Below are 16,181 nucleotides of genomic sequence, written 5' to 3'. Positions count from 1 at the left end.
CCTTGTGTCATTCTTAACAATAAAAATAATACTGGGCCTTTATTTTTTATTTCTGCCATGAATTGTGATGAGCAGTGTCACACATGTGAGCGTGGCCTGTTAGGTGTGTCACAATGGGAAAAGGGTTGAGAACCACTGCACTAGAGCATGGTATGCTGCTATGGTGCTGAGATGCACTCGCATTGAAGATGTGGTGAGATCTGAATCAGAATGATAGAGAAGGTACTTCAGTGAATATTTAGGTTGGGTCTGTTGGCACTACTTGGAATATCTATTCCATTTGAAAGTATAATTCCTGCTAGTTGACTGTTTTCTGGAGAAGATTAGAATGCCTACTGTGTGTGTTGGTAAATCGAGATTCGCAATTATCGAATGCTCAACATCCTAGCTGTTAGATTGAGGGCTGGAAGGTTGGGATAATAAAAAAAAGTGTTCCTTTGTCTTGAATCCCCAAATGTATGGGAGGACTGCTGGAGAACTGAACTAGAAATGCAAACCAAATCTGTCTGAGACACCTTGGAGCTATGACGAAAAGAATGATGATTCTGGAGAACTTTCAGCACTGTTCTGGTAACAGCCTACACATGGACTAGAAACCCTTACAGAATTATACGAATAATTCAAACTCCACCCCATAAGAACATGCCATGCTGGGTCAGACCAAGGGTCCATCAAGCCCAGCATCCTGTTTCCAACAGAGGCCAAACCAGGCCACAAGAACCTGACAATTATCCAAACACTAAGAAGATCCCATGCTACTGATGCAAATAGCATTAGCTATTCCCTAAGTAAACTTGATTAATAGCCGTTAATGGACTTCTCCTCCAAGAACTTATCCAAATCTTTTTTGAAACTACACCAACTGCACTAACCACATCCTCTGGCAACAAATCCCAGAGCTTTATTGTGCGTTGAGTGAAAAAGAATTTTCTCCGATTAGTCTTAAATATGCTACTTGCTAACTTCATGGAATGCCCGCTAGTCCTTCTATTATTCAAAAGTGTAAATAACCGAGTCACATCTACTCGTTCAAGACCTCAAAGACTTCTATCATATCCCCCCTCAGCCGTCTCTTCGCCAAGCTGAACAGCCTTAACCTCTTCAGCCTTTCCTCATAGGGGAGCTGTTCCATCTCCTTTATCATTTTGGTTGCTCTTCTCTGTACCTTCTCCATCGCAATTATATTTTTTTGAGATGCGGTGACCAGAATTGTACACAGTATTCAAGGTGTGGTCTCACCATGGAGCGATATAGAGGCATTATGACATTTTCTGTTTTATTAACCATTCCCTTCCTAATAATTCCTAACATTCTGTTTGCTTTTTTGACTGCTGCAGCACACTGAGCCGATGATTTTAAAGTATTATCCACTATAATGCCTAGATCTTTTTCCTGGGTGGTAGCTCCTAATATAGAACCTAACATCGTGTAACTACAGCAAGGGTTATTTTTCCCTATATGCAACACCTTGCACTTGTCCACGTTAAATTTCATCTGCCATTTGGATGCCCAATCTTCCAGTCTTGCAAGGTCCTCCTGTAATGTATCACAGTCTGCTTGTGATTTAACTACTCTGAATAATTTTGTATCATCTGCAAATTTGATAACCTCACTCCTTGTATTCCTTTCCAGATCATTTATATATATATTGAAAAACACCGGTCCAAGTAAAATCCCTGAGGCACTCCACTGTTTACCCTTTTCCACTGAGAACATAAGAAAATGACATACTGGGTCAGACCAAGGGTCCATCAAGCCCAGCATCCCGTTTCCAACAGTGGCCAATTCAGGCCATAAGAACCTGGCAAGTACCCAAAAACTAAGTCTATTCCAGGTTACCATTGCTAATGGGAGTGACTATTCTCTAAGTGAACTTAATAGCAGGTAATGAACTTCTCCTCCAAGAACTTATCCAATCCTTTTTTAAACACAGCTATATTAATTGCACTGACCACATCCTCTGGCAACAAATTCCAGAATTTAATTGTGCGTTGAGTAAAAAAGAACTTTCTCCGATTAGTTTTAAATGTGCCCCATGCTAACTTCATGGACAGCCCCCTAGTCTTTCTATTATCCGAAAGAGTAAATAACCGATTCACATCTACCTGTTCTAGACCTCTCATGATTTTAAACATCTCTATCATATCCCCCCTTAGCCATCTCTTCTCCAGTCTGAAAAGTCCTAACCTCTTCAGCCTTTCCTCATAGGGAAGCTGTTCCATTCCTCTTATTTTGGTAGCCCTTCTCTGTACCTTCTCCATCGCAATTATATTTTTTTGAGATGCGGTGACCAGAATTGTACACAGTATTCAAGGTGCGGTCTCACCACAGAGCGATACAGAGGCATTATGACATTTTCTGTTTTATTCACCATTCCCTTTCTAATAATTCCCAACATTCTGTTTGCTTTTTTGACTACCGCAGCACACTGAACAGACGATTTCAATGTGTTATCCACTATGGTGCCTAGATCTCTTTCTTGGGTTGTAGCACTTAATATGGAACCCAACATTGTGTAAATTGACCATTTAATCCTACTCTGTTTCTTGTCTTTTAACCAGTTTGTAATCCACAAGAGGACATCGCCTCCTATCCAATGACTTTTTAGTTTCCTTAGAAGCCTCTCATGAGGGACTTTGTCAAATGCCTTCTGAAAATCCAAATACATTATATCTACCGGTTCACCTTTATCCACGTTTATTAACCTCTCCAAAAACATGAAGCAGATTTGTTAGGCAAGACTTCCCTTGGGTAAATCCGTGTTGACTGTGTTCCATTAAATCATGTCTTTCTATATGCTCTACGATTTTGATCTTGAGAATAGTTTCCACTATTTTTCCCGGCACTGAAGTTAGTGCTCACTGGTCTATAGTTACCCGGATCGTCCCTGGAGCCTTTTTTAAATTTTGGGGTTACATTGGCCATCCTCCAGCCTTAGGTACAATGGATGATTTTAATCATGGAATTTTAATCATGGATTTTAATCATGTTCCATGTAAACCGCCTCCCTGGCGATAGTTATTTCTGTTAAATGTGAACCGGAGTGATATGTATTGTATACAGAACTTCCGGTATATAAAAACCAAAAATAAATAAATAAAAATAAATAATGATAGGTTACAGATTTTAACTAATAGATCAGAAATTTCATTTTTTAGTTCCTTCAGTATCCTAGGATGCATACCAACCGGTCCAGGTGATTTGCTACTCTTTAGTTTGTCAATCTGGCCTACTACATCTTCCAGGTTCACAGTGATTTCGTTCAGTTTGACTGACTCATCACCCCTGAAAACCATCTCCGGAAATGGTATCTCCCCAACATCCTCATTTGTAAACACGGAAGCAAAGAATTCATTTCGTTTTTCTGCAATAGCCTTATCTTCCCTAAGAGCCCCTTTAACCCCTCGGTCATCTAATGGTCCAACCGACTCCCTCACAGGTTTCTTGCTTTGGATATATGTTAAAATGTTTTTATTATGAGTTTTTGCCTTTATGGCCAACTTCATTTCAAATTCTCTCTTCACCTGTCTTATCAATGTTTTACACTTACCTTGACAATGCTTATGTTTTATCCTATTTTCTTCTGATGGATCCTTCTTCCAATTTTTGAAGGATGTTTTTTTTGGCTAAAATAGCCTCTTTCACCTCACCTTTTAACCATGACGGTAATCGTTTTGCCTTCCTTCCACCTTTCTTAATGCGTGGAATATATATGGACTGCATCTCTAGGATTGTATTTTTAAACAATGTCCAAGCCTGTTGAACACTTTTAACCTTTGCAGCTGCACCTTTCAGTTTTTTTTCTATTTTCCTTATTTTATCAAAAAGTTTCCCTTTTGAAAGTTTAGTGTTAGAGCTGCAGATTTACTTATTGTCCCCCTTCCAGTTATTAGTTTAAATTTGATCATGTTATGATCACTGTTGCCAAGTGGCCCCACCATCGTTACCTCTCTCACCAAATCCTGCGTTCCATTAAGAATTAAATCTAAGATAGCTCTCTCTCTTGTTGGTTCCTGAACCAATTGCTCCATGAAGCAATCATTTATTACATCCAGGAACTTTGTGTCTCTAGCAAGTCCTGATGTTACATTTACCCAGTCAATATTGGGGAAATTGAAATCTCCCATTATTATTGCACTGCCAAATTGGTTTGCTTTCCTGATTTCTCTTAGCATTTCATCATCTGTCTGACCATTTTGTCCAGGTGGACGGTAGTATACTCCTATCACTATACTCTTACCCAACACATGGGATTTCTACCCATATAGATTCTACTGAGCATTTAGTCTCTTGTATGATCTTTATCCTGTTGGACTCTATACCCTCCCGGACATAAAGTGCCACACTCCCACCAAGTTGATCCTCCCTATCATTGAGATATAATTTGTACCCTGATATAGCACTGTCCCATTGGTTATCCTCCTTCCACCAAGTTTCTGTGATACCAATTATGTCAATCTCATCATTTGCTGCTATACACTAAGGGGCGGATTTTCAGAGCCCTGCTCGCCTAAATCGCCTAAATCCGCCCGGTTTTGGGCGGATTTAGGCGAGCAGGGCCCGCGCGCCGGTAGGCCTATTTTACATAGGCCTACCGGCGCGCGCAGAGCCCCGGGACTCGCGTAAGTCCCGGGGTTTTCGGAGGGGGCGTGTCGGGGCGGGCCCGAACCACGCGGCGTTTTTGGGGCGTGTCGGGAGCGTTCCCGGGGGCATGGCTACGGCCCGGGGCGGCCCGGGGGCGTGGCCACGCCCTCCGGACCCGCCCCCAGGTCGCGTCCCGGCGCACAGGAGGCCCGCTCACGCGCGGGGATTTACGCCTCCCTCTGGGAGGCGTAAATCCCCCAACAAAGGTAAGGGGGGGGAAGGTGAGGGGAGGGAACGGGGGTAGGCTGCGCGGCTCGGCGCGCACCGGCTATACAAAATAGATAGCCTTGCGCGCGCCGATCCAGGTTTTTAGCAGATACGCGCGGCTCCGCGCGTATCTACTAAAATCCAGTGTACTTTTGTTTGCGCCTGGAGCGCAAACAAAAGTAGGCCTACGCGGAGTATGAAAATCCGCCCCTAACTCTCCCATCTTATTTCTTAGACTTCTGGCATTGGCATACAGACATTTCAAAGGGTGTTTTTTGTTTGTTTTAACAAACTGCTTTTCAGTTGTTTGGGATAATTCGGAAATCATTAGTTTTGGTGATTTTTTACATATAGGCATATGGACTATGTTTGCTTTTAATGGAACCTCTCTGTTGGGATGCCCTAACTCTGTTTCATTAGTATCCTTCAATGATATATTTCTCCAAACCATGCACTGCTGAGTGACTAGAACAATCCACTCAGTAAGTCAACTTTCTGGACACGGCTGTCCAAGTATATGAAGGACACATAAGAACCACATTAAATAGAATTGCTTACCAGAAACAGGTGTTCTGAGGACAGCATGATGTTAGCCCTCACCAAGTTTCTAGAACTTTGACTAGGCACACTGATCATGCCCAGCACCAGCTATTCTCAACCAGTTTGTCGCCAAGCACCGGCAGGTGTGTCGTGGCTCCCGGTGTCCCACTGCCCCACTTGTGTTTCCCTTCTCCCCAGGGGCAGGGCGGAAGAGTGGAGAGACGCTGCGCGCTGCCGGAGGCCAGGCCAGCGGCGGCTGATAAGCGGAGGCCAGGCTTATTGGGCCAAACGATAAGAGGCTCCATGTGAGTGTGTGTGGTAGAATGGGCGCAAGAGCATTTGTGTGATTGAGAGAGAGACTGGTCAGAGGTGATGTGTCTCTGTGAGAGAGAGACAGACTGGTCAGCAAGATGACTGGTGTGTGTGGGAGGGATAGAGAGACCAGTTAGGGAGGTTACTGGTCTGTGTGAGACAGACTGTGTTTGAGTGACTGGGCAACATTTATTAGTAGAGTTTTACAATTATTTCTGAGTGGGTATCTAGTATCTATAGCAGCTTGGCTTGCTCTGTTTTCCTAATAGGAGGTGTATTAGTGTTTAGGGCCTGGTTAAATATTTGTAGTGGTAAATTACTGTCTTTTCATAAGGAAGGGCATTGTGCCTGCCAGAAAAGAGAGTTTATTTTGCTTTTACTGAGATGTCATCAGAACCAAAATATCTTTTTTTGTATGGCGAGTTGTACAGGTAATGTCCTAGTTCTGCTCTGCACCCATTGTTGTGGGGGGGGGGGGGGGGTTCCTGAGGATGTAGAATATATATTTACATTTTGCCATGTTCAGTGTGTCACACATGTGAGAACCATCTGTCAGATGTGTCCCGGCCGAAAAAAGGTTGAGAACCATGCAGGGTCCTCCTCCTGTCTTGTAACAGAATTATGATTAAAATAAAAAAAATAGGAGAAACCAAACTCCAGAGAGTTGCAGGCAGGTTTCATAAGGACTAACATCCAGCTGTCCTTTGAGAACAACTGTAACAGGTAAGCAACTCTGCTTTCTCCGAGGATAAGCAGGATGGTAGTCCTCACACATGGGTGAATCCCTAGCTACAGGCTGCTCCCCAACACAAAAGGTGACCAGACACCCAACCCGGTGTCAATAGGCTCAACACCGGTGCTGTTGGTAACAGAGGGAGAGACAGCCTGAAGCCAAACAAGTGGCCCTAGGCAGAAGAGTTGGGTTCTAAACCTCAAATAGGTTACGAAGGACAGACTGGCCGAACCTACTGTCACGTCTGCCATCCCTCTCCTGTACCTCTCATGTTATGTTTCTCAGTGACCTTATTTGTTTTAAGATGACTTGTTAGGTTATGATATGTTATGTTTTGTTTTGACCCGTTCCACTGTAGTGTTTTGACCCCACTGTTTTGGGGGGTTTTTTCAGCGTTCCCCTGTTAATTGCCTCCCCTGTTCTCTGTATCGCCTCTGAGCGAATTTTGCAGTTATATTGTAAACAGATGTGATTTGTATGCTTACAGGAACGTCAGTATAGAAAAGTTAAAAATAAATAAATCCCTATCCAGATAGTAATGAGATGTGAATGAGTGGAGAGAACTCCATGTCACAGCTTTGCAGATGTCCTCCACAGAAACTGCTCACAAGTGGGCCACTGACGCTGCCATAGCTCTGACAGAATGAGCCTTGATATGACCCCCAAGATGCAATCTGCTAGCTAATTGGATAGTGTCTGTTTGGCAATGCCCAACCTATTCTTGTCAAAAGAAATAAAAAGTTGGGTGGACCGTCTATGAGCTTCTGTCCACTCTAAATAGAAGGATAAGGCTCGCTTGCAATCCAAACTGGCAGTGCTCGTTCGCCTTGGAGAGAATGGGGCCTGGGAAAAATATTAGGACAATTGACTGGTTAAGATGGAAATCAGTCACCACCTTATTCAGGAACTTAGAATGTGTACGCAAGACTACCCTGGCATGATAAAAATTAGTTTAAAGGTGGATAAGTCACTCAGACCTGGAGATCGCTGACCATGCATGCTGAAGTAACCGCCACCAAACATATGACCTTCCAGGTCAGGTGCTTCAGATCACAGGAATGCAGCAGCTCAAAAGAAGCTTTCATCAGCAGAGGTAACACCACGTTGAGGTCCCAAGACACAGTGGGAGGCCTAAGGTGAGGCTTCATTTGAAGAAGGCTTTGCATGAAACGTACAACTATATGCTGTTCAGAGATGGGCGAACCATCTACACCTTGGTGGTATGAGCCAATTACACGGAGATGAATTCTGAGTTGTTCTTTATGCCAGCCTTAGATAGGTGTAGGAAGTAGTCAGTTTGTGTGTGGGACAGGAGAAAGGATCTTTTGCTTTCTGCTCACATCACATGGAAAACCTCCTCCACTTCAGTCTGTATGACTTTCTAGTGGAAGGCTTTCTAGAAGCCAACAAGACCAGAGACGTCCTCTGAAAGATCAAGCGACTGCAGAATTAATCTCCCAACATTCAGGCTGTGAGTGACAGGGTCTGGAGGTTAGGATGCCATAGCCTGACTTGGTCTTGCGTGATAGATTTGGCGAAGTCCCCAGAGACTCATCGGTCTCCAGATGAACAAATCCCATAGCAGTGAAATCAGACTTGTCTCGGTCAATGAGGGGCTATGAGAATCATAGACCCTCTGTCCTCACAAAGCTGCAGAGCTTTCACCACTAAGGGAATCAGAGGATATTCATTCAAAAGAAACTTGCACCAAAGATGGGCTAGGGCATCTGAGGCTGGTTTGCCACCTAACTTATACAGGGAGCAGAGCAGAACAGATGCACCTTCCTGTTGCCAGGAGATGCGTACAGATCTATGCGGGCTCCCCCAAAGACGGAATATACAATTCGCCACCTCCTGGTCCAGAGACCACACTTGGGGTCTGAAGGCTCAACTCAACCTGTCCACTACCACATTCACCATACCAGCCAGGTACATGGCCCTGAGCATCATCACATGGGACTGGGCCCACAACCATATCTGGACTGCTTTCTGACACAGGAGGTATGATTCCGTATCTCCTTGCTTGATGACATACCTTTTAAGGTCACGGGAGCCCTGATGGCTGGCGGAGAGTTTCATGGTGGTCCTGAAGTTGGGCCACAGCATCCCTCACTTTATCTCCAAAGAGATTCTCTCTCGCACACAGAATATCAGCGAGTAGTTCCTGTATCTCTGGTCGGAGATTCGAAGCCCACAGCCATGCCATTCTGCAGGTGCCGATTCCCACTGCAGAGACTCTTGATGCCATCTCAAAGACATCATAGGTCACACGGACCTCGGTTTTTTCCGCATTCCAATCCCTTATGTACCAGTGATGTGAGGGTGCCCTGCTGCAGTTGAGGCAACTGCTCAGCCACCTCCTGCGCCTGCTTCCAGATGTCCCGCAAGTACTGGCTCATGTAGAGCTGGTAGACAGCAATGCGGGCCATAAGCATGGCGCCTTGGAACACCTTCCTCCCAAGAGCATCCATCGTATGGTCCTTCCCTGGGGGCACAGAGGAATGAGTCCAAGAGCGCTTGGCCCTCTTGAGAGCGGATTCAACGACCACCAATTAGTGGGGCAGCTGACACTTATCGAATCCAGCAGCCTGCTGGATAAGGTTAACCGTGTCAGCCTTCTTGTTGATAGGAGGCACTATGAGAAGGTGTTCCCATATCCTCAGCAGCAACTCCTTAAGGATCACATGTGTAGTGACTGCCACGATCTCCTTAGGAAGCGCCACAAACTGGATGATCAAGCATTTTGTATCTGGCATCCTCCAACAATAACTGAAATGGGATGTCTTCGGCCATCACCCTCATGAACCCTGTGAAGGTCCTCAGGTGGAGACTTCTTTCGCTCCTTTGGAAAAGAAGGGTTTGAAGGGAGGCCCTCAGAGCCTGAAGAGGACTCAAACATCATCCCCCCAGGGATCACAGAGTTCCTCATCCTCACTGTAGGTGACAGGGGATCGGTCCCTAGGTGCTTGGCCTACATCCAGAGATGCAGGCACTGGTAGAACTAGACAGGGGATGGCAGACCTCGGCATCTCCACCAGCTTTGGCGGAGCTTCCTCGGAGGAGGACCAGCGACAACCCCATATCAGTAGGGGGAAGCATTGGTGCCTTGCCAGGCACTTATGCTTTCTCAGGAACCGATGCCAGCTGGGTCGGTAATGCACCGATAAGCATGATGAGCTTCTGCAGATATGGTACGAAGACAGGCAGCACTGGGTCCGGTGCTACAGGACTGAAACCCTGCAGTACCCGGTCCACCGCTAGCTGGACTTGACACTAGTTCTTCCTTGAATGCTGCCAATACCAGATTGACTGGGAGGAAGGACAGTTAGCCAGATCTTTTTCGGACCCTCAAAGTGGATTGGTGTCTGGTGGCGACCATCGCAGACCCCCAGCACTGATGAAGGATTGGCACCTCTCGTGGTGGGGTCACTTCAGGGGTATTGCGGCAAAAGCCAATGCATCCCCATGCCCAGTGCTAATGCTTCTTTGGCTTCCCTCGATACTCTGTCCGGTCCTTGGCCGTGGCTGAAGACTAAGAACCAGACGTCCTCGGCCTAGAGGAGATAGACAATGGTCTGTCTCTGGAGTCCCGTCCACAGACATTAATGGAACCAACAGTCCTGCCGATGCCCGTTTCCATCGGTGCAGCATCTTGGTCCTTCGATGCAGATGGCTTGGCCTTCTTCGACCCAGAGAGCTGTTCAATCTTGTCAAGGCGAAGTCTACATTCCTTCGGGGTCATCTGGGTGCATAAGCGGCAACCCCGGATGCAGCAGACACATCTCATGCAGATCTGTAATAGACATGGCCCTCGTGCACCACTGACACTGCCGAAAACGAGACATGGCCATGATGGATGAAACAAAGAGGCACCAATAGAAGACGATGGTGGAGGAGCAGCGATGACCAATGGGCACCATTGCACCACTGCCATGGGGGAATAGACCACAAAAGGAAACTTACCCAAATCACCAAAAACCCTGACTAGGAGACACTATGGGAGGGCACAGAGAGGGACCCAGTGATGGAATGAGAAAAAGAGAAAAACAAAGTTTTCCACAAGGCCAAAAACAGACAAAGTGAGCTCATTCACACCGCAAGGATTACAGCTCCGAAGAGAGAGAATGGAGAGGGATCCCATGTCGACACATGGTGTAGAGCATGCTGGACATGCTCAGTACGCCTAGTCAAATTCTAGAAATTTTGACATGTTTTCCACATCGGGGATCCATCTGATGTCACCCTACTGTGAGGACTACCATCTTGCTTGTCCTTGGAGAATACCAAACACACACTGACTGCCACAGATACTTACATGCCTCCATCTTCCACCACTACCACCACCCTCCACCCCATCTATTGTCTACAGCCAAGCCTTATGGTACAACTGCATCCTTTCTAACCCCTCAGAGAGGGATTCCCATCTGGAGAAATTACAATTGACATTTTTGGAATTAGAGTATCTATCCAATGAAGTAAAGAAAATAAATCAGAGCCAAACAAATATCCAGGAACACTATTACATGATCATCTCAAAAAAGAAAACAGAATACCTATAACTCCCACTTGAAACCACTGAAACGTCATCAAGGATCTAGAACCCATCCTAGACAATTACACCATCCTCACAGGCCATGGGTGGAAAAACTCCTGGCTTACTGGCAGCCCCCCAACCTTAAATGGATACTCACCAGCAACCATAAGTTGTACAATAATAATACCAACTCAGGAACCAGACCCTGCCAAAAAGAGAAGGGAGAATAGAATCCAGGGACTTGCTGGGAAGTGCAAGATACAAAACACCCACACAAACAGGAATCACTAAGGGTGTATGTTTTAATAGAATTCATCACTAAAGGATAAGTTACATTTATAGAATGAGTCCTAGACTCAAAACTGCTATAGAATTGACCTGTACATGATAGTGATCACTCTCATTTAACAACTAACATTGATTAAAAACTATGTTACCGAACCTTATGGCACCTGTGTAAACTGTTAGATTTTAATAGCACTACTTTTTGTGCCTTACTGTAAACCGTTGTGACGGTATCCACCTTAATGACAGTATAGAAAAGATTTAAATTAAATAAAATAAATCCAGATGCAAACTCTATCCACATATTAACCAGACAACACTATCACAGGACCCAACAACATCAACTATAATATCCAGGAATCATTCACCTGCTCTTCTTCTAATGTAATATACACCATTACCTGTCAGCAGCATCCCTCTGCCATCTACATAGGACAAATAGGTCAATATCTAAGGAAAAGAATAAATGGACATAAGTCTGAAATTAGAAATGGCAACACCCAGAAACCAATAGGAGAACATTTCAATTTTTGAGGACATTCTGACCTTAAGTTTGCCATACTCTTAAGAACTTCAAACACTCCAGCCAGAAACTGAACTGGAACTCAAAACTTAACACTATCACCCTAGATCTGAACAGAGACAATGGCTTCATGACTCACAACTATCTATGAACTTAACTGTTATCAGATCATTTTGTCTTTTCACATTACCTCAATTGTCAGTAGGCTTTACTATGCTATTAACACTTTCTCCACACCATGTTCCTCCTAATCCAATGCCTTCTCTTATCTATATATTTCACCCATCTCCTGTACATCATTTTCTGCATGATGAAATGGACACTGTCCTTGAAAGCTCATGCTTCAATAAATAAGATGCCACTCCTGTCATTTTTTGGATTTTCAAAAAGCTTGTGACCGTGTCTCTCATGAGAGGCTCATCAGCATATTTAAAAAAACAGTCATAGGACAAAAGGCAATGTCATTGTGGAGTGATAACTGGCTAAAAAAAAAAAAAAATAGGATACAAAGAGTTGGACTGAATGGTCATTGCTCTCAGCCGAGAAAGGTAAATCTGTATTGGGACCAGTGCTTTTTACTATGCTATAAATAATCTGGAAAAGGCAGCGATGAGTGAGGTTATCGAATTGGCAGACAACAGAAAATTATTCAGTGAGTAAATCACAAGCCAACTATGAGAAATTGCAAGAAGACCTTCCAAGAGTGGAGGACTGGATGTCTAAATGGCAGATGAAATTTAATGTGAACAAGTACAAAGTGATGCATACAGGGACAAATAAATCAAGCTATAGTTGAACAATGTTAGATCTTGAGTTTCGGTGGACAATACTTTAAAATCCTTGGCTCTGTGTGCATCAGTCAAAAAAAGCAAACAATGTTAGGTATTATAAGGATAAGAATGGAAAATATAACAGAAGATTTAACACCTCTGTATTGATCCATGTTGTGAATGCACCTTGAGTAGTGTATGCAGTTCTGGTCATCTTCTCTCAAAAAAAAAGATAGAGGAACTAGAAAAAAAAATACAGAGACGTGCAACCAAAATGATAAAGGGGTGGAATGGCTCCATTATGAAGAAAGGCTAAACAGGTTAGGGCTTTTCAGCTTGGAAAAAGAGCAGCTGATAGAAGATATGAAAAAAAGGTCTATAAAATCATGAGTGGAGTAGAATGGGTAAACAGGGAACACTATTCTTTCCATTAGTACTAGGATTAGGAGACACTTCTTAAAGCTAATAGACAGTACATTTAAAACAAACGAGGACTCCGGAGAGCCAAAATGGCAACATAAGCAGACACATTTTCCTGTTGCTCTGTGTATTTCCTCATTTTTTTTTTACATTTTTCCTCTACTGGTATGCCTCCAAAAAGAAAAAGGGTAAAAGTGTACCCTTGCGTGACACCACTCTCCCCAGACCAGCAAACTATCCCAGAGTTCTTGTCGACTGCTCCACTTTTGCGGGCTTCGAGCCCCATTGGCATAGCAGAAAGAGGAGTTCTGCTTTCTCCTGGGGAAGTGTCGGTCCACCAGACATCGTTACAAATCCACCATCGGTTCCGCACGAAGATGCTGCAGTAGCTCGGGCGCATGGTGATGAGCTCATCAGTAGCACCTGCACAGAGTGGGCTGCCAGCATTCCTTCTGCCTTCCTGTGGATGAATACTATCAAGACTCTTAGCAGAGAAGACTATCTTGCTGTAAACTCAGTCCTTGTGGAACCATTAACATCATTCTCAACCCAAGTAGAGGGTACATTTTTGCCCTCCTCTGGCTTTTTTGATATCATCTAAACCAGCTGTTGTAGCTCTCGATGCCTTATGGGACCTGATAGTTAATCTATCGCAGTTGGTAATGGAGTATTTACATAAGGTAGAGGCTGTATCCTAGAGGTTAAAATTGTGTAGCCCAAGACCACAAATGTATCCTATCTGAACACTCTGGGACACGTCAAACATTGCGGAAGGAAAAATACAAGAAGTTCAAGCAGTGAATGCAGCAATTCTACAAGAGTGAGGTTTCCTGAAGAGGATAATGTGGAAACTCTCCTTGGACATTTAGATCCAGCTAAGGCCACACAGGAAAGGAGGAAGGAAGGTTTTTCTTACTAAGAAACAAGAGGTCCAGGCTACTGGAGAATCTTTTCCCCTATGATATCTTTGCAAATGTTTGGTTAAATTGAATACATATACCTATTTTTTTTTGCTCCAGCACAGCTACAAAGGTTTCTTAGATACTAGATCTGAGAATGTTCCTTCAGCAACCTAAAACATTGATGGATTAGTCTGATTTTTTTTTTATATGTTATAGTATTTTTGATATAACAAAGATTTCAATCTTACAATCTTTGACTATCTCCTCTGAAGTATTAGTCCTGGGGGAATTCTGTGCTACTGCAGAATTGCCAAATTCTGCACAGAAAATGGCAGAGGAGATCCCGGAATGCTGTGAATGGAGTGCGCAAAGATGACGGCCCGCATGTGCCGCAGGACACGCTCTGCTCATGGCGAAGATGAAGGCCCCAGCGCACCGTTCATGGCGAAGATGGAAGGCTCCTGTGTGCCGCAAACTGAGTGCCGAGTGTACTCCGCTCGCAGCAAAGATAAAAGGCCCCAGTGAGAGAATGGAGGGGAGGAATGCTTGAGTGTGGGTGCCAGAGAGAGGGAGCCTACATGAGGAGATTGTGAAGGAGTGAGTTTGTGTGTGAGGGTGCTAGCCTGTGTGAAAGGACTGCGTATCTGTGAGACAGCCTGTGTGAAAGGGTGCGGAAAGAGAGACATAGGAAGGATGTGTGTGTGTGTGTGTGAGAGAGAGAGAAAGGGAGCTTGTGTGGGTGTGTATGCAAAAGAGAGAGAGACCCTGTATGAGGGGATGTGTGTGTGTGAGAGAGCCTGTGTGTGAGAGAGCCTGTGTGTGAGGGGCAGTACTGAGAATGGGCTCAAACTCTGGGACTGGCGATAGAGTGGAAGGGGTTGAGCCTAGAGGTGGAGGGGAGAGATACTGGCAGGTGGAAGAAATGGGGCCTGAGAGGGTAAAGTGACCAGGGGAGTAGGGAGAGTGAGTGGAAGGGACACTCTTACAGTGATTCTTCATCTTTAAGTAATTACATTTTAAATTAATACAGAAAAAAGTTATTACTTAAAGGCTGTCATGTAAATTGTGTTATTTTGACCAAATATACAGTTTGCAGAATTTTAAGTTTTTGTGCACAGAATTCCCCCAAGAGTAATGTATGGACTTATTGAATGAGAATATATTTCCTATTGCTTTTTTTTCTTTTTGTTTGTCTGACTAGATTGTCTTATCTCTCATACTGTCTCTGTACAAAGGTGTTCTTTGCTTATATTTTGAAAATTTAATAAAACAGAATATTAAAACAAAGTGAAGAAAGTATTTTTCCATTGAATGCACAAAAACTGTGGCATTTGTTGCCATAGGATTTGCTGAAAGTAGTTAGCATAGCTGGGTTTAAAAAGAGCCTAGACAAGTTTCTAGAGGAAAAATCCAGAAGCCACTATCTGCTATGTAATGAGCAAGAAGGACTGAACCTCTTCTTTGAGATCCCCCTTGGGTACATGTAACCTAGGTTCACCACTGACTGAGACAGGATGGCGAGCTTGATGGACCTTTGGTCTGACCCAGTATGACATTTCCTATATTTCCTCTGGCCATTGTCCTTGTCCAGTCTAACTCCTTCTCTTTTGTTAAGTTCCTCAATGGCCTGATGAATTGGATGCCACCTACTACCTTTTGTATCTATGCTCAAGTGAGGCTCCAACAGGTTGTCTATTAAGGATTCCACTGTCTACAAGCTTAGAGGTTTGGCCAATGGCTGACTAACCAAATCCAGCCCTTTCTTTGACTAGCTATTCTGCCCATATCCAACCTGGTGAAGGCCAGGTTGGATATGGGCAGATGGACTGTTATGACAAGGAGGTGCCGCAACTTATGAGAATCCATACCAAAAAGATACAGAATTACCTAAGTCTTTTAAGTGGCCTGGTCAACACCCAGAGCTCATTCAACACCCAGAGCTCATTCAACACCCAGAGCTCATTCAACACCCTGAGCTCATTCAACACCCTGAGCTCATTCAACAAGCAACCTCACTGAGCTCATTCAACAAGCAACCTCACTGAGCTCATTCAACAGGCAACCTCACTGAGCTCATTCAACAAGCAACCTCACTGAGCTCATTCAACAGGCAACATTACTGAGCTCATTCAACAAGCAACCTTACTGAGCTCTTTCAACAGGCAACCTTACTGAGCTCATTCAACAAGCAACCTCACTGAGCTCATTCAACAAGCAACCTTACTGAGCTCATTCAACAAGCAACCTCATTCAAGCAACCTCATTCAACAAGCAACCCCATTCAACAAGCAACCTTACTGACTCATTCAAC

The 16,181-nt window shown here is 44.2% G+C and overlaps 1 protein-coding gene across 8 annotated transcripts in view; it reads right to left on the bottom strand.

The window, feature by feature from the left end:
• The window catches only part of OGDH (oxoglutarate dehydrogenase), a 282,477-nt gene that overhangs the window by 248,218 nt on the left and 18,078 nt on the right, over window positions 1-16,181 (bottom strand). The window contains exon 2 of one of the 8 annotated variants that reach the window (XM_029604206.1): window positions 11,657-11,705. The exons of 6 other annotated variants lie outside the window; for them this stretch is intronic. The gene's annotated coding sequence lies outside the window, so the exon portion shown is untranslated. Of the gene's footprint in view, window positions 1-11,127; window positions 11,152-11,656; window positions 11,706-16,181 lie in introns of those variants that run through there. One more of the 8 variants, XM_029604207.1, reaches the window with a different exon arrangement.

Source organism: Rhinatrema bivittatum, chromosome 5 (genome assembly GCF_901001135.1).
Source record: "Rhinatrema bivittatum chromosome 5, aRhiBiv1.1, whole genome shotgun sequence".
Taxonomy (NCBI): domain Eukaryota; kingdom Metazoa; phylum Chordata; class Amphibia; order Gymnophiona; family Rhinatrematidae; genus Rhinatrema; species Rhinatrema bivittatum.
The sequence above is the reverse complement of the archived record's forward strand: the minus strand, read 5'-3'. Positions and strand labels throughout refer to the sequence as shown.